The sequence below is a fragment of the Rosa chinensis genome, chromosome 7 (genome assembly GCF_002994745.2).
Source record: "Rosa chinensis cultivar Old Blush chromosome 7, RchiOBHm-V2, whole genome shotgun sequence".
NCBI lineage: Eukaryota > Viridiplantae > Streptophyta > Magnoliopsida > Rosales > Rosaceae > Rosa > Rosa chinensis.
Window position 1 is genome coordinate 25,520,928 of NC_037094.1, and position 17,754 is coordinate 25,538,681.

The window sequence follows — 17,754 nt, forward strand, 5'->3', positions numbered from 1 at the left end:
ACACTTCCCCACTCTCTCATTTCACTTCCCTCTCTGAGATTCTCTGAGTTGCAACCCCTAACCCTCTCTTTTCTTCGATTTCCGATTTTCAAACTTTAAGAGGTGTGTAATTCTCCTTTCTCCAGTATCTCGACTTGAGATTAGGGTTCTTCATATTGAAAAAAAAGAGGTTCTTCAATTTGCTAGTTCAGGGTATTGGGAAGAAGAAGTTCATCAAGGAATGTGAAGGCTGGGTCTTCGAAATCTCCAATAGATCTCACGAGTTAGTGGCCGGCCTACGCCACCACCCAAACATTTCACGAAGACAAACAAAAGCACCGCAAAACGTGGTTCACTCTACCTCCGTTCACTGCCACCGTAAACGGCGCCGCTTTGGGATGAGAGCTCTCAAAGATGTGTATACTAAACCCTCCACCTCCGCAGCTACGACGACACTTAAATGGGTCACCAGGTGCTGCCTCGACATTCCCAGAAGCCTTGTTCAGAAGCTCTTTCTCTTAAGACAGGTTGAAGTCTTTTGAAGTTTCATTACATTTTGGAAATGGTTTTTGAATGGTGATTGGAAAGTGGTTTGCTTTGATTTTTTATCACAGGTTCGAAGAGATCGAAGCATCCGACATGGATCAATGTGTTCAAGCACTTAAAAGGGTATCTGAAATTTGTGTTAACTTTTGTTTTGTTCTGTAATGGACTAATGGGTAGAGCTCAGAGCTTTTGTTGCAATTATATGGGGTATGTTTCTGATTTTGATTTTCGTGAAGGTGGGGGCTAAAGACTTGATGAACTTAGAAGATCAAATATGTCTTCCTATTTCTTTGAAACAGTTCCCTGATGATAAACAAGAAGAGGGACATTGTAGTGAAGAAGAAGTCAAGTTTATTCGTAGCCTTGTGCTGTATAAGGTTCATAATTGTGGTCTCTGTCGCTTATGTGCATGTTAAGCTAGTTATCTTGCTTACACATGTTATTTTGATTTCAGGATCCAGTTATTGTCGTCTTCAATAAACCCCCTGGATTGCCTGTTCAGGTAGCTACTGATACTTAATTGATGAATTTGTTGTACTTTTGGTTTCTTGGTAGCTTTATTTGATTCTGGTGTTGAAATATATGGTGTTTGTACAGGGTGGTATTGGAATCAAAAGGAGTATACATGAATTGGCTGCCATTTGTTTAAGTTACAGCTTTTCAGAACCCCCTCATCTGGTGAGTTTGTGTAACTTCTAACTTAAGCAGGAGCATGATTCATTATCTATAGCTGCAAGACTATAATCTAGAGTGCAAATGGAAATGAAAGAGGCATATTCATCGCATGTCTATTACACTATTTCAATTATGGCTCTATTGAAGAGTTCTAGCTCATTCATTGATTAGCACCTTTTTCTGTTTGTTTGTTTGTTTTTTTTCAAATTTTGAATTTTCAACAAGGCTGTGCAAGTTGTTAGCTATATTCATTCATCAGCCGAGGTTACAGTTTCAGACCCACCTTTGTTGGATAAAAAGTTGTGTCATTATAGTCTAGAAAGAATGCAACAGAAGGAATGGATATCATTTCTTGTTTTGTTAGTGTCAGAGTTTTGATGTCTTGAACAAACAGGGACCTTTCCATGTCCTTTTTGATTGTTTTTTGTGTTTTTTTTGGAAGACCAATTACCTGCATTCACAATATCAAAGTTTTTAACTTTTAATTTCTAGTTATCTTTTCCCAGTAATCAAAACAATTTCCTTTTCTTTCTCTGATATATATTTTTTGTTACACTGGATGGGATGAAACCCTTCATTATCCTAATCCACTTTGTGCACCGTTCATCATCATTTGAGCTTAAGGGCTTTACATTCTCCATATTGAAAAATATGAGACATGGGTACTAAAAACCTTTTTTCTTTTTTTTTTCTTTTACCTGGTTTCGTCCCTAGGAACATTCTCTATTTTAAATAGTGGATCGAAGGGCTTGTATTCTGAGTCGCAATTAAATGTGGCCACTATATGTTAATATAACCTCACCTCTGTTGTAATATTTGGGTTCTATAATGATGAATATTATATGAAGACAAATTCTTTATAATGCAGTCTCTGGAAGTTGTGTGTTTGTTGCTGCATTCTTTTTCGTCTGGAGATAAACTATTAAACTACTCTCTGATCTATGCATTTGTTTTTATGCAGCTCAAAGAGAGAAGATAAGTGAAGCTAATCAAGGTATGCTTTGGATCTACATATGTGATTAATCTGGAGGTTGCTTGGGCTCCATTTTGTTTAAGGAAAAGAGACTTTGTGTGGGACACTAATTTTATACTTTTTGTTCTTTTGGAAAGTCTCTTTTGATATTGAAATGTTGACGTGTTGTTGTGGAGGAACAAAAAGATATCAGCTAGTGTTTTAACTGCTGCAACTTTTGTTTGGGTGCTCTTTGAATGGCTCAATTATCATTTCTTGACTCTTGTGGGTTTTGCTTTGGTTCTAGGTATGCTTGCTCAATTTCTCTGGTCAAATTTTTGGGGATTCGTTTGGAGGTGATTCCAAATGCTCAGTTTGAGACTTATTCGTCAACGTTGCCATCTCAATTGGTGAAATTAATAGAGGGCTGGAGCTTATTCAGGCTGTTGCTTGTGGAGGAAATCTGAAGCAATTTCTTGTGGTATGTTGAACTATTACTTTTTCTCCTTTCTATAGAAATGTGCATATTTTATATGTACAGGTGTTCATTTTATATGTACAGATGTGTTCTAAGTTGAGGAAATATCATGGAAGATTTGCATGTCAGTTGGTAGATTAGATATGAATGATTAATATCTCGAAGATTGTAATGAAATCTAGAGACATCTTCCCAGGTTGTTGCAAGCTTGTGGGCTTATTAACTCTGATTAATTAAACATTCATACTTGGAAGACCACGGACCAAAATCTTACTTCTTTTGCTTTCTTATGTCGGCAACTCTTCAAAATTTCTTGCAACAAAATTGGTTCAGAACTTGTTGCATCCTCTTGGAATAAATTTTAATTGGCTTTTCAATATATGCATTGGATGATGCTGCACTTCAACACACCCTTTGTCAGATGGTGTGTCAAATTTCTTTATGCACTTGATTAAAGTTTCAAGATGGTGTGACTTTCAACTTCTTCTTTTTTAGTTCTGCATTTCATTTGCATCATGACACATTGCACCCAAGAAATTTACTTGTCATTCTTTTAGACTGTCTCTTTATCTTGGACTTGGCTGCTACCCAGTTGTATTTAATCTTGACAAACTTGTTTTCTTTGCAGGCTCCAAACAAGGACAGCAGCTGCAGTGTCAGAAAATGCCATAGTTCTGAGTTTTAAATCGAGGGTGAGTCCCCTGTTTATTTCTTTTAGTTTCTTTGCATTGGTTGTGCTTTTCTTTTCTTTTTTCTTTTTTTGAATTGGTACTCTGTCAACTCCCCCGGAAACATTTAGTTCACAAAATGGTTTTGATTTGTTTGTGAACGTAACCATACAAAGTACCAAAAGCTGGGACTGACTAAACTCTCTTGTGCAGGTTTAAAGCAGAACAGCAGCTACAGTCATGTTTATGCCTTCTTTCATTGCTTGGATTATATATAATTGAAATGATGAATAACTGAATCAATGTATTGTGTAGGTTGGAGCTGCGTTTTCCATGGTTTACATATTTGGAGCTTCGGTCATGTTTGTTGGGTGTGAGCAGTGCTACACACACCTCAAAAAGTTGAATGTAAAATCAATTGTGAAGACCCCTTTGGTTAGAATGCTTAGGTTAGAATGTTTTTGTTCTTTTAATGTTGGTTTGGATGATTGGGAAATGCTCCTTTTTTACATTTGAAGTTTATAGTATGAGTTCGATTAATCATTTGATGTTTGCAATCAGTTTTGTTTCCAATTGATCAATGTTCATTAGGTAAAACTGAGCATTAATAATGCACAAAATTCAGGAATTGAAAATGATCATACAACCGATTTTAATAAATGGCAATCCAACGTTGTCTCAATACACACAATTTGGGTATCTACAGAACGCATTTTTATATATCACACAATGGTTTTACAAAAATTATGTCTTCTCATTTACAATCACACAACTGTAAAAATTGAACTACGTTGTCCAAAACTAAGTCACACAACGACCATACTCTACAACTGAAGTGTGAGTAGAAATCAGACGACAGTGAAATTCAAAAAAATGTTGTCTGACTAAGCTTTCCAACAACAGTTTGTAAACAAGTTCTGTTGTATGAAGGATGCACCTGCCATGCGCAGCATGGCTGCACGGCAGTTGTGCTTGGCATATGCCAAAAGAAGGCACAACGCTGATAACAAAAAAATGTTGAGTGTTTGTAAGTCATACAACGGTGCAGAACCGTTGTGCCATTTTTCATCACACAACGCCCCGATACACAACGGACATTGTTCATATCCCACAACGTAAAAAGTCTGTTGTCTGTTTCGTTTTTTGGCCTAGTGTATAGACAACAATTCGAAATTTACAAAGAATCCAAGTTAGAGTTAAATTAGGAATCCTATTCCTACTAGAATACAGTTTACAAGTCATAGTCAAATTAGAAATCCACATACAACAAGGAATACTAGTCATACACTAATTAGGATTACTTAATCTATAGAGAAAATATTTCAAACAATACCCAAACTTAGGCCGACTCCTAACTTCAGTACCCGACTATGCAAAACTATCACTTTGGTACCCCAACTTTGAAGTCCGACCCAAGAATGGTACACGCCGTCCATCACAGCGTTAAGTCTTTGCTACGCGGAAAACCATGAGGGCCCTCAAAATATGCCACGTGGTTAGCTAGTTAACGCCGTGATGGACGACGTGTACCATTCTTGGGTCGGACTTCAAACTTGGGGTACCAAAGTGATAGTTTTACATAGTCGGGTACTAAAGTTAAGAATGAGCCTTAGTTCGGATACTGTTTGTAACATTTTCTCTAATCTACAAGAAAACAAAATCCCTAAAAATAAGGAACCAATCCCTAAAAAAATAGGAGCACACCCTAAAAAATAGGAAAACATCCCTAAAAATTAGGAATCCAAATACAAATAGGAAACAAAATCCCTAAAGAACACCACCAAAAATCCCTAAAAAACACATAACAAACTCCTAAAAAACACCAAAACAAATCCTAAGAAACACTATTCATGAAATTGAAATATATTTTCAAATTATTAATATGTTATTTACTATTTACATGCATACTAAAAACCTAAAACCGATTTTACATATTTACAAGAACACAAAACATAAAAGATAGGGGAATTTGAAGATCAAAATATAAATTTTCAGAAAACAAATAAAGAATAAAAATTGATTTTATTTACAAAGGTGGGAAAAGAAGGATTTTCGGAAAACAATTCATCAAGAACCAATTCAAGATCAATTCATTCATGCAATCTTTTATCTTATTAGTTACCATGGAACGATATCAACCAAGAAACAAAGATACAAGCGACCAATGTCCCTTATTTGACTTCCCTTTACACAGTTGATCAAGCAACGCACTTAATCCAACATATTTAAAAAGCAAGTATTACACAATCGAAACGACTCATAATCTCATGCATTCAAATCATTAAGAGCAAGTGAAAGTTTAGTCAATAAACATGCAAATTCAAGTACTCGAAGCAAGTCTTTTCATTACATGCATAATCTGATCTCGACCTTTGTACAAAGCCTTTACTACCATATTGAATTAGGATCAACAAGTGTTCACCTAATTACTAGCTCCAATTACATGCAATCATCCTAAGTTTGCAACCAAAGAACAAGAACATGCAAAAGTTATCTATAAAACAAAACCAGATTATCAATCCATATTTCGGCAATTAATGAGAATCAAGAACACAAAAACAAGTCAAACATAGAAAAGAACATCCAAATCGCATCCAAAAATCTGATTGTCAACTCATGGTTTCGGTTTTACACATGAGAAAATTAAAACAGAAAATACAACTACAAGAACACTAAACCGTGAAGAAAACATAGGGAAGGTGGTATGAACAACCCTTAGACACGTCCCAAAGACCCAAAGCGGCTCCAAGGTGGTGGCACAAGGTAGAATTCACGGCAAGGATGGAGGATGGCACGGCTAGGAACTTGTAGATGCGAAAACCTGAAAACTCAAGAGCACAAGTGAGAAATCGATATTGTGGAGAAAAAGTGTTCCCTTTGAAACGTCAAATACACTAGGTATATATAGGAGAATGTCTCAAAGCTCTCCCAATTCGTTTCTACTTGACTTCTCCAAGTTCTTGTTGATTTAGGACTTCGTTGGCACAAAACATATTTCCTGCAGAATTGATCCCAGTACACTAAATCAGCCATAACTTCTTCTAGAAAATTGATATAGACAAACCGTAAAATGCTCTAGAAACTAGACATCCGTAGCTTTCCAACCATATAAAGATCATAATTTTCTGAGCTCTGATATATTTTCGGCACTCCGTTGAAGTTGACTGATCTGCACAGTCAGATTTCCAAATCTGTAATAGATTTGACTTTAAAGCATAACTTGTGTCCAATTAGGTTTTCCTTGCCATCACATGCCTCTCACATGTCCTTCACACCACTTCTAGATGCTTCATGAATACTCCTTTGGTTCTCCTAGCTTCCACAGGTCTCCTAATGCAAGTAGAACTCCATATGCAAGTAGGTTTCCTAGTCAAATACTGCTTCCTTTTGCCGAAATATTCTGGACTCTTCCAGAACCTTCTTGAGTAATCCTTATCCAACAGGGGCTCCTTGTCACACTAGGTTTCCTTATCTAAGTAGAATTGGGTTTCCTTGTCCAAGTAGAACTCCTAGTCCAAGTCAGCTTCAGACTCCTACTCCAACTGGGATTCCTTTTCCTAGTCAAACTGGGAGAACTTCCATTGCTACATTTCTCTTCATTTCTGCGCCACTTGTGACTTCCTTAGCTATTTTTAGACTTTGAGATTCCATTTTACCTACAAAAACACTAACTTAAATTGATCAAGTTAAAAGAAATAACTAAGCAAAATATAGGGTTTAAACATTATAAACATGGCATTTATGCTCCTATCTCTGATCAGCTTAGGAGTTGAGGCTTAGCACCGTCACTGCCATCTATTGTCTGTAGGTTATTCGTTAACCTACTGTTTGTATTATATTTCTTTTTCCTTAGACTACTCTGATAACCGTGAGAGGTTTTATAGTATTATATGTGTAATTATAGGTTTGAGATTGAGTTGAATTATTTCGAGATGGACTGTAAACTTGGAGTGTTCAGTTGTGGTTTTATAAATTATCATTTGAGTTTATTGATAATTTGGTTGGTTAAGTGGTTGACTCGAGGAGCATGGTGTCTGTGGCGACCCGAATGGGTATACCACAGCGCCGTAATATTAAGCCAAAGGGAGCTCGATACGTCGTAGACATACCGTAGACCTACCAACTTAATACTACTATAGGCCTTTTGAAAATACAATTTTTAGAAAATAGGAGACCAAGAAAAAATTTTAAGAAAAGACTTTAAATCAACAACCCAACATTCAAATTAACAAGTCTGGAAATGCTTAAAAATAAAGTGGGCAAGTGCACTGTGGCGCCTTAGGGCTTACATCATAACTGAAATGAAAGGAGTTCAACAATAACAATAAAACAAAGGGGTGAGGCGCGCTCCCAGGTAGGCGGACCTCACAGAGTTCAACATTGAAAGAAAAGCGAGTAAATTGATGGAATACCAAAAGGGAGAACTTCAAGCAACAGGAACAGCAACACACGGACTCGGCCAACGACCCACTTCTAATCCAAATCGTCCGGAATGACCTCGTTGTAATCTGAAATGTAGGGGTGAGCATTTCGTCCTCGCTAGCCCAATAGGGGCTGACCCAACCTTAGTTAGGTTTGAAAACTATAAGTAAAACATAGCTACTAAAATATAGGTTGCGCGCATTTGTAAAATCAAGTAAACAAATGTAAGCAAAAACAATCATAGTTGTTTCGTTTCAGGAAATCATATGCAACATGCTTCACACAACTTGGAGCTCCGAGATACTTACCTGCCGGCTAAACTAAAGTAAGTCGGTGACCGACTTGGTTCGTCATCCTTCGAGAACCGGCCAACTACTCTATAGTTTTTATGGCTACAAGTAGCGAAAGTGTCCATTTCCTGGCTCTGAGTCTCCTATGACTGGTTCACTGTCTATACTCACCTTTCCTCGACAAACATAGGAGCCACCATGCCAAAAAGGCCTTCAGACGACAGAACTGTTCTATCGTCTGAACGAACAAAAATGTGTCGTCTAGTACGGTGTCGTCTCTTTGGGGCATCAGACGACAGAAGTGTTATGTCGTCTGAAAAATCAGACGACATAAAAAAATAAAAGTCTTGTGTCGTCTGATGAGTTTTGCATTTTGGGAACATTGTGATCTGTATCTTTAAAAACATTCAAACAACAGTTTTGTATTGTCTGATAAACAAAACAACCACTGTATTTTTTAAATGCTATTGTGTGAAGCATATTTGCAAGACTTATTTGTGTGGTCTGAATGCCCTTAAATAAGAAATATGAAGACTCGTATGTAGTGTCTTCTCTCATATAACGACAATTAAACGTTGTGTTAATTTACTTTAAACGACAATTATATGTGGTCGTAAAGAGCATCAGAGGACAATTAACTGTCGTTCTAGGGTAGGTTTGTATGACATTTAAGTGTTGTGTGAAAGGTTTTGGAATTATACATATGTGATGTTGGGAAATGGTTTAGACAATAGATATCATATTCTTTCTATTATGTCAGTCTCATTACGACGACAATTTACTGTCGTTTGAGATTATTTAGACGACAAATATTTGTAGTCTGAATATAAAAATGACCACTAATAGTACATATTTTATATTGTCTGTAATCACGTCCAATCACACTTATTTGTTGTTGTTATACACTTTAGCCAATACTTTCATCTAACTTATGTTGTTGTTTTGCCTTTCAGACTACAATTTTCTGTTGTCCCATTGACAGAAAGACAATAGACTTCTAATGGTTTTTGTGTTGTTTTTGTGCAGCTGCAACCACACATTTTGGTGTGCTTTTGTTGTAACTTGCAATTTGAGATAACACATATTAGTAGTCCCCTGTTGCGATTGGCATGCATGCATTTGGAAATTAAAATTTCCATTCATTAAACCATAAAATCCACATCCAAAATCATTCTGGAAATAATCCATCATCGTCTCGTGTACACAAGCCTAATCATGAACATTAGTTCAAAATGGCCCATATCTAATAATCTAGGCAGCCAACAAAATATATGCATGCAGTACTGCAAGCTAATAAACTAGAAGCACTACACAATCCTGGCAACCAAGTAAACAACATAGCAAAATAGCTAGCAATACTGCAAGTTTGTCCAAGGTTTTATTGATCTTGAACTTGGGTAAATGGAAAAACTTTGACCCTGAACTGAAGCAAAGCAGTAGCAGCGTGACACTAATGTGAGGGTACCTTATTCAGCACATCGGTAGAGTTTGGAGCGTGACAGGTACCATGGTTACAGTTCCCATAGCTTCCAAGTGGAGTACCGAAGCTTGAAAATTTAATAGTAGAAATGGATTGCCCGTTTGTATACCCTAGGCGAAGTTTAGGCTTCTTTTGCTCCTTCAGTTTGCCTCGGTTCTTGGTCTACCATTTCTCAACACGTGGGTGACTTTCAGAATATCAATCTTTGTAACATCGCTAGCAAGCTCCTCAAATACCACCAACAGATTTTGGGATGGCTTGAGCCAATACCGAGGAACATGATACCTGAAACATAGATAGAATATAGGAAATTAGTAAATAGGTACTTAATGCTTTTTTCTGATCCAGTGGTAAACAAGTTTATACATACCAAAACAATTGCACGCGTTGCAGTTACCATTAGCATGAACAGTCCAGTATCTTCCAATGAACAATCCAGTTACCATAAGCTCAATTATTCCTTACGTTTTAGTTACCTCTAGGAGTGATATACCATATGATTAAATCAGTGGTTGACCCTAAACTTTATTTAGCATGACATAGTGCTTCATTTGATTGCTGAAAAGTACACACAAGTAGAGACTGTTAGATCATAATGTCATGGTGTCCTGAAAAGTACATTGCTGCTAGCTCACTGCTTTATTACTGATCCTAGTGTCCTGTAAATTGCTTACTCACTTTGGGACCAGAGCACCCCATTTAGAACATTTACTCAAAACCCAAGGCCAGCTTAGCCCCTTCCCTTCCCAGGCCTTAGGCTTCCTTTGTACCCAAAACAAGAAGGAAAAAAAAAAAAACAAAAGACGAAGACAAAACACACCAAGAGCGAAGAAGACAAAACACACAAAGCACCAAAGAATCAAAAATCGAAGAAATCAAAGAATCAGAAATCAAAGAATTGAAAATTTGAAATAGTAGAGCAATAGAGCATTAACCAATTGAAACGGCAGCTTACAAAAATAAAAAATGAACCAGCAGAGCATTAACTAACACTAACAGACCTGGGATCTCTTATTTTAGACATTAAGCAATGGAGGCGACAAGCTTCATATATAATAAGCATCATCACAATTACTCCTATTTTGGACCTGTACTAACCTTGTACTTAACTCGTCATCATACAATACGAAAAGGAAAGCAGCATATCATATGTACCAGACTACCAGCAACGAAAATCACTATGATTTACAAAAGGAAAACACAAAACAAAATCAATCTCAGCCAAATAGAAAAACTCACGTAAATAAGCAAAATTAGAAGTAGCTAACTCATCCAAATCAAGACTAAGTACCAAAATTAGAAGTAGCAAACTCATTCAAACAGATACGAAGAAGTGAACAACTAAAGAACAAATTCTTCTCTTCAAAGTTCAAACTGTCCAATACTCCAATTGTTCAATCCAATTGCAAAATATTGAAATAGATTCAGTACCCAACTACCCATTAAGTCATTAACCAATTCAAACATCCAATTCAAACTTAGAACTTACCTTAAGAGACTGAATATGATGTGTGATGCACTCTGAAAATAGAACACCAGAGAGATATTTATAAGCAGCCAGTTATGTTTACATGGAAATTTATACATAATTGACAAACGTGAACACAAGAAAGAAGTGTAAATAATTTCTTTGACATACCAAGATCAATAGAAACCCAAGCCACATGCGTTTAGGTGAAGGGAACGGAAGCATTAAGCGGCCAACACCATAGATGGCAGCTGCAAACAAATGGAGAAACAAGTGTAATGGACGAGGGTTAAGACCAGAGAGAAGAGAAACTGGTCCATATGAGCAGATGCCTCCAAGCCTCCAAGGGATAAGACAGTGTTGTATCCTTCCCATCTTTGTAAAGAGCATAACCAAACACTTTCTGGGCATCAATCGACTCATTGCACAATCTGTGGTAAGGAATAGATATTGTTCAATGTTCATCAAAATTTAGGTACTAGTTTAGTAATAATCATTCAACTTCAGCAGAAGTATGAAGTTAAATTAAACAATTTCACAATGCACACAATTCTAGATTAGGTGATTGCTTACCTTCAAGACCCAACTCAATCAATTTGAGATATCCCCCAGGCTGCAATAGCTCCCCAACAATTCTGTCTGGCTCACTCAAGACTTTTGCACTCCCAAAATCACAAAGTTTCAGCTGATGTGTGTGTGGATTTACCTGAATATGCACAGGTAGGATTTGAGCATGACCAATAAAAGATCAATGAAAGAACAAATATATAAAAAGGATGGTCATCAGATGCAACTTAGTTAGCGTATGTGAATTCTTTTTTTGAACTTATCCGTCATGGTATGTAGCAAGCTAGTAGATCGATACCCCAGTTTGCTCAGATTCTCTACTGATAAGAAACTCTGTTAAATATTTTAAATTCTTATTGACAGCTTTCACTAAGACAAATCATGCATTTGGCATAAGAGTCAAAATTATTTGGCTCCAAGAGAATTCAGATATCAATTCCTCAAAGAGGAAAAAGAAACTGTAAAAGCTCAAGCCACCAAAGTAACAAACTAAACTAGAGCTATTAGGTAAAGAAATAGAAGGATATCATATGAAGCTAAAGCTGAATGTATATATATCATCACAATTCATGGAATTTCTGCGAAATGGACACTTGAAATTGATATGTAGAAGCATTAGGTAACAGAAATGTTTCACACAAACACACAGATATACATGATATATAGAATGCATACAGGTCCAATGATCCAAAATATCATTTTAAACCTAACATGTTATTCTCAGAACTACATTGCACTAACTGAAGTATTACCATTTGCATTTCTTGATTTAAATATAAAATTTCCTGAGTGTTTTTGGGATTAAATTTAATATAAAAAATATTACACGTAGTTGATTAATTTTTGTAAAACCAGTAGAAGTCTTATATAGGTCATGTGTCCAATGGCTCTGCTAAGGAACCCAGTGAATCGGTATCAGACAGGATATCCAGAGTCATACAAAAGCAACCATCCATATGGAAAAATAATCTTACAAGTAAATTTTGAGGCTTGATGTCACGGTGACAGATGCCAATGCCATTATGTATATAAGCAAGTGCCCGACAGATCTGTACCAAAAAGAAGTTGGGCTATAAACAAGTATAAATAATGAAAGCAAAGAAACATTAGAAATTATGAACATAGAACCAAATATACTGGGTGGCCGTAGGTAATATGCTCATCTATGGAGGTAAGATTCATGCAATAGAAATTTTTGATAAACAATACACGGCAAAAGAGAAAACGATAGAATCAAATAACTTCATACCTGGTAGGTATAAAGTTTAACATATATTAAAGGCATCCGCTGGTTGATCCTGCTATAGTTCCTTGGGATACGGTAAACAGTTTCAGGAACAAATTCAAGTACGAGATTCAAGTAAACCTCTTCTTTGTCTATAGTTGAAAAGAAGCAATGTTTTAGGGAAACAATGTTTAGATGATCCAACATTTGCATAATCTGTAACTCCCGGTTCTTGTAACGCTTGTCTTTGTTAGAACCACAGATTCTTTGCATATCTCTTCCTCAAATCAAGCTTCAGTTACAACAACCAAAACTCCTCCATTAAATGACTTGTCTCCAGCTTGATATTGTTGTTGTCAAGGATCTGTTATGGGTAGAGTTTAGCATCAGTTACAAGGCTAGGATTGAGCAGCTTAATATTGTTGTAATTACAATTGAATGCTTTCTGTAAATGTAATCATGTATATTGCTATATATTGTAAAGAGTGCAATTGCACAAGTCAATGAAAATCAATTTCTTCATGGTATCAGAGCTCGTCTTACCATTGGATTCGACACTTCCAAATCCATCTGGGACTGTTTGTCTAGCCATTTTGCTCAGAAGTCTGCTGCCAGTGCCACAAGTCTCAAGCTTCAGCTTTTTGATCTCAACAAGGGCACCCAAACTGTTGATGCATATCTCCAACAAGCAAAGTCCATTGCTGACTCTCTGGCCTCCATCAATCAACCTGTTTCTGATGCCGATCTTGTCGTCACCACACTCCATGGCCTTGGTCAGGAATACCTCTTCATGGTAAGACGAGCTATGTTTTCAGTACCAACGTCACCTGCGTCACAAACAATTTCCCCAGCTCCGCGACTTCAGACCCCCGCCCCTCCTTCTGAGCCCGTGCTCCCCCAATCTTCCTCTGCTGGTCCAGTCGTTCAGTACACTCGTCGCCGTCGGCTTCAGTCCGTTCCAGTCCCACCAAACCCGGCCGCATCCTCCGCCGCTGGTCCTTCATCCGGGCCTCCGCTTCCGATCCATCCTCCGCGACCCAAGTCACGCCGGATCCTCTGCCGCAGGTTTCAGCTCCGTCACCAACAGTTGCACCTGACGCTGCTCCTCTACCACAGGTATCAGCACCTCCTCCCCGTCCCGGCATGGTGACCCGTCTCCGTGACGGGATTGTTCAGCCCCGACAACGGACCGATGGGACGGTTCGCTATCCGGTACCTCGTGCTCTTCTCACCTTGGTAGAACTTGCTGAACCCACCTGTTACTCCCAAGCTTCCCAAAAATTGGAATGGTGTCAGGCCATGACAGAAGAAATCAATGCCCTACTCAAAAACAACACATGGACCCTTGTCCCTTCTTCTCCTTCTCAGAATGCAGTAGGTTGCAAATGGGTCTTTCGTATCAAGAAGAAATCAGATGGCTCTATTGAAAGGTACAAGGCCCGTCTTGTTGCCAAAGGCTTCCATCAACAGCAAGGTATCGATTATGATGAAACATTTAGTCCTGTTATTAAGCCTGCCACTATTCGTACTGTGATTACTATTGCTGTGTCACGAAGTTGGCCTCTCAGGCAATTAGATGTCAAGAATGCCTTCCTTCATGGCATTCTTAAGGAAGATGTGTTCATGGTTCAACCTCCTGGCTTTGTTGATCCTTCCCAACCCCACCATGTCTGCAAACTTAACAAAGCGCTTTATGGGTTGAAACAGGCACCACGTGCTTGGTTCCATCGTATGAGCACATTTCTCTTATCTGTTGGTTTCACTCAGAGTATTGCAGACCCTTCCCTGTTTATTTATCGTCATGGTCCACATACTATCTTTTTTCTCTTATATGTGGATGACATTGTGGTGACTGGGAGTAATGACCATCTTCTTCAGAGCTTTATACAATGTCTTGGGCGAGGTTTTGACATCAAGGACCTAGGTCCTCTTCATTATTTTCTTGGCTTACAGGTTACTCGTCATCAGCATGGGCTACACTTGAATCAGCTTAAATATGCTCATGATATTCTCTCTAAGCACGATCTTTTGTTGAGCAAGCCTGCCAGTACACCAATGTCTGCCAAGTCAAATCTTAGTTCTACTGCAGGATCACTTCTCGACCATCCCACAACTTTTCGGGAATTGGTTGGTTCATTACAATATCTTACTATCACTCGTCCTGACATTGCATTTGCAGTCAACATGGTATCTCAATTCATGAGTCAGCCGCGTATGCCCCATCTGATTGCTGCCAAACGCATTCTCCGATATGTTAAGGGAACTCTTGGACATGGATTACTCTTTACATCTCAGCGTCAGCCTGTTACTCTCTCCGCCTATTCTGATGCTGATTGGGCTGGTTGTCCGACCACTAGACGTTCCACTTCTGGTTATCTCGTGTTCCTTGGCTCCAATCTCATCTCATGGTGCTCTAAGAAGCAGCCCACCGTAGCTCGCTCCAGTGCAGAAAGTGAATATCGCTCTCTTGTTCATGCTTGTGCGGACACAATGTGGTTAGGCTTTCTTCTCTATGAACTTGGTGCCCATATTCAGTTTCCTGTGTTATTACATTGTGATAATTTGAGCACCACATACATGGCTTCCAATCCCATTTTTCATGCTCGCACGAAACACATAGAACTTGATTACCACTATGTCCGGGAAAAGGTTGCAGTTGGGAGCCATAGGGTCTGTTTCATTCCTTCCGTAGATCAACCGGCTGATCTCCTCACAAAGCCATTGCATAAGCATCGCCATTCCTTGTTGTCACGCAAACTTGTGAGTCCAGGACCCTCAAGTTTGAGGGGGGATGTTAGAACCACAGATTCTTTGCATATCTCTTCCTCAAATCAAGCTTCAGTTACAACAACCAAAACTCCTCCATTAAATGACTTATCTCCAGCTTGATATTGTTGTTGTCAAGGATCTGTTATGGCTAGAGTTTAGCATCAGTTACAAGGCTAGGATTGAGCAGCTTAATATTGTTGTAATTACAATTGAATGCTTTCTGGAAATGTAATCATGTATATTGCTATATATTGTAAAGAGTGCAATTGCACAAGTCAATGAAAATCAATTTCTTCAGTCTTGGAGAACCTTCTTGATAGCAACAATCTCTCCAGTTTCTCTACATTTCGCCTGTGCACAGAAGTTCAAGTCTGTTCAACACTGTAATCTATTGGAAGATCGAATGAGAATAGATTCAATAGAGCAAAATATTGTTTACCAACCTCGAAAACAACCCCAAAAGAACCAGTTCCAACCACATGTTCTGAAATATATATAACTCACTGTCTGTCAATCCACACAAGAGAAAAAAGAATGCACATCATGAAAGACGCAAGAAACCACCATTTCCAAGTTACAATGACATTACTCAATTAAATTTCCATACAAATAGTCATTCTTCCGACCTGTCTAGATTGACCACCTCGACCGCCAACAGTTGTGCGTATTACATGTCCTATTTCAGCACCCGCACCATCAATTATATCAGGTTCACTATCCTACAACAGAAGAAACAGCAAAAGATGTGAACCAAGTGTAGCAAGATTTTGCACAATCCTAGTCAAAACCAGTCAGCTTCACTCGGCTTCAGGGTGAAGAATCTGAAGGTATAGATCTATAAAACAACTGTCTGTTGCAGTCAATGCAAGTAACATTCACAAGACAATACAAGATCACAAATACATATAGTCAAGAGAAAACAAGAAATACCGAAAACCAGGTCAGTCAGCCAAAAGTTTCTCATTTGGATTCCTAGCATGTAGTCAATGTGGTACTCAATTCACAGTCAATAACACTCAATAACTACACAATACAAAACCCATTACAAGTATACCATAAACAAACCCACAAAGTCATCACCTTTGTCGATTTTTGTTTTTTTGAAAGAAAAGAGTACAAATTGACAGTAGTCAAATGTCATGAACATTTTCAAATCTGGAAGCACAACTTCCATCCATTTACATTTTCGGCTATAACAAGAACCAAGAAAGGACCTTAAATTAGCCGAAACCCACACAAACAACCACATTACTAAAAAAACAGCAAATCTAGCATCCCAATCTTACTGCTTTCTCTTATGAATAGACAACTCAACATACCCAATTCCGAAACTTGAAAAAGAATCCTTCTTGACGATCCAAACAACCCAACTGAGATTACCCATTGACATACACTACAGGTCAAAGCTTAAGCTAAACTTACATTCGATACAATACCATAAAAACACAGCGGCTTAGTTCTAATTCCCCTACAATGACTCCTGCCACATGTCCTTGGATCCAGGATGAGGGAAATCACACCACCGGTTCTGAAATTGTAGGAAGCTCTCCAGAAATTCACGCAAGCTAGGAAGTATCACTAGCCACTGACAATAATGTGAACCAAGAACAACATCAGCTAGAGATCAATAAACAAAAATCAAAAATTAGAAAACAGAAATCCTAACAGTCCTTTCATCAAATTATGACAAGACAAATCCACCATTACCTTATTTCCAAAATTCCTTAAGGTTTAGCTTGAGCAATCAAGAAAGCTCTCTATTGAGAAAATCGACGACTCTCTGAAACTCCACGGCGTCCAATCCACCTTCGTCGGCGCCAAGGCCAACGGAAACTGCCTCATCTTGGGGCAAGTAATTCATGAAATTTCCCTTGGTCGACACCCACTCACCACTCACCTCTCTCTCCCATCCGAACCCTACTACTACTCTCTGGCGGCGCAGAAGCAGCAGCACTTGAAACTTCGGCATTGGACGGCTGGGATAGCGATTGCCGAAGAAAGGCAGAGAGAGTGGGATTTGGGGATTTAGGGCTTCTGGGACGATTCTGGCCTTGATTTTTGGGGACGAAGACCTTTTGGGTTTTGGTGAAACCCTTGCTTCCTCTAGCTTGCCTATTGGTGTTGCCTTGAGGGTTTCAGTGACTCGACATGGCCTAGAAGATCCCAATCGAAATTCTAGAGAGTTCTACTAGTTGCTGGAAAGCTCCATAATCCGAACGCGAAGGATGAAATAGA

General features: G+C 38.4%; 1 long non-coding RNA gene and 1 pseudogene across 1 annotated transcript; one reads left to right on the forward strand and one right to left on the reverse strand.

Moving 5' to 3' along the window:
- Nucleotides 1-2,072: 2,072 nt before the first annotated feature.
- Nucleotides 2,073-3,879, forward strand: LOC112175142. The gene is made up of 3 exons (XR_002926321.2): nucleotides 2,073-2,194; nucleotides 3,259-3,322; nucleotides 3,512-3,879. It is a non-coding gene; the product is annotated as an uncharacterized LOC112175142 (long non-coding RNA).
- Nucleotides 3,880-9,867: 5,988 nt separating this feature from the next.
- Nucleotides 9,868-17,488, reverse strand: LOC112177683 (annotated as a pseudogene).
- Between the last annotated feature and the right edge of the window lie 266 nt (nucleotides 17,489-17,754).